The following is a 1,807-nucleotide window of genomic DNA, read 5'->3' on the forward strand; positions in this document are numbered from 1 at the left end:
TGGTTACTCTCAATATTGGTCTTGAGGGGTTTATCTGTCTTGGATTCTCTGTGTTTCCAGCTCTTATCTGTACCCGTGTACATGCTCTGGTCTAGCCAGATTTGTAAGATAGAATGGAGGGTAGGAAGCATTAAAGAACTAGAGGAAAGTTGTATATTTGAACGGTGCTATACTGCACCCTGACTGGCTCATCTCCTCCCTGTAAAGGGATGTCCAATTGCCTACAGATGGGCTTTGGGTCTCCACTTCCCCTCATTCACAATGATATAATTTTTTTGTTCTGGATTTTTGATGCCTGATACCTGATCCTATCGACACCTCATGATCACACAGGCTGGTGTGCTTCTTCACCTTTAAGTAATTATTAATCCAGTTACCGTCTCTATAGATTTATCTATCCTGGGTTTCATCTACATAAAATCATACAAAACACAAACAGGAAGCAACAAACAAGCAACAATGACTAAACAAAAAAAGGAAAAGCAGAAAATAGAAAAAACTGAAACTTTAAAATGGGTCAAAAATAAGATTAAATGAGAAAGTTTACACTTTCATCTAACTACATGTGCCATCAGTAACATTACAGTGTTCTCTGATCGCAAAGCTAGTCACTTCCCTGGACTGTGTTCAGAGGGGATTCACCGGAAGCGTAATGGATTTTGCAAATGGATTTTAGACTCCTATAGTCATCCATAGCCTTCTGCAAATGTTTACAATCATTGGATAACACAGGCTGTTGTGCATCTTCCATGTGGACTTAGTTGATACCTCACATAGATGGCTGCTTGTTTGAGGACAGGCCTTTAGAACCCCTGATTCTATTCTTTCTGATAACTGGGCACCTTCTGGTTTCTTCACCACACTTTACTGTAGCACCCATATCTCCAATGATCTCTTCATGAGGGCAAGTACCAAGTAGGACCATGTCATAAAAACTAATTGTTTTTAGATTGGGACTAGAATTAAGTGGGAGGCCAAAGTCCATTCATATATCTATGGTTTATATATGCCTTTGATTCACTTTAGAGAGATCATTATTTTATGATACAGAACATTATAAACTGCCGCCACCCCCACCCCCGCCCCCCAGAGCATAAGATATTCTATTGGCAGTGTCATTAATTTTGCCAATAGTATAGAATTTAAAACACTGTTGAGAAAAGGAAATTATGCACCTGTAGGTTGGCTTCAGACCACAATACATGAATTCTTGACTTATACAGATTAAGGTGATCCGGACACTATGTACACCACCGTGGGGGCCGGTGATAGGGCAAACCTTTCTATAACACTCATGCACAAAGCTGAACCATGCGTGCCGGACTAAAACATGTCATCAGAAAGCAAGGATGGCTTCAAAATAGTAAATACATGGTAGTCCCAGGCTACCCTTCATTGGCCACCCGCAAAGCCCATTCTCACTCTTCACCACACTCAGCAAATACCCAGGAGGAACGGGTGGGAAGGACTATACGAAGACACTGGTGTCCCCACCGCAGTAGGCCAAGTCCCCAGGTTTTAGCACACGAGCGCCTCCCCACCTCAAGGCCTTACTCTGCTTCCCGGGAGGCCTCTGCGGCTCGCACACCCTCACTCACTGCACTCAGAGCTTTCTGGGATGGCACTCTGGCTGGGATGCTTACCCTGCACACACACACACACACACACCACCCCTGCCCGTCACGTCACCACTCATATCCCCACCCTGCTTAGGTTTCCCCCTTAGAACTTCTCTCTGCCGCAGACAGAATTGTACGTGCTTATTGTCTGGAGGGACCCCGCTGGCTCAATGGTTCTTCGTGGGGCT

At 44.3% G+C, this 1,807-nt stretch overlaps 1 protein-coding gene across 1 annotated transcript in view; it reads right to left on the reverse strand.

Annotated features, from left to right (window-relative positions):
- Positions 1–1,807, reverse strand: part of SMPDL3B (sphingomyelin phosphodiesterase acid like 3B) — a 38,328-nt gene that overhangs the window by 5,520 nt on the left and 31,001 nt on the right. The window lies entirely within an intron of this gene.

This window comes from Echinops telfairi, unplaced genomic scaffold (genome assembly GCF_000313985.2).
Source record: "Echinops telfairi isolate 266 unplaced genomic scaffold, ASM31398v2 ScPeMD7_7457;HRSCAF=8495, whole genome shotgun sequence".
NCBI classification, from domain to species: domain Eukaryota; kingdom Metazoa; phylum Chordata; class Mammalia; order Afrosoricida; family Tenrecidae; genus Echinops; species Echinops telfairi.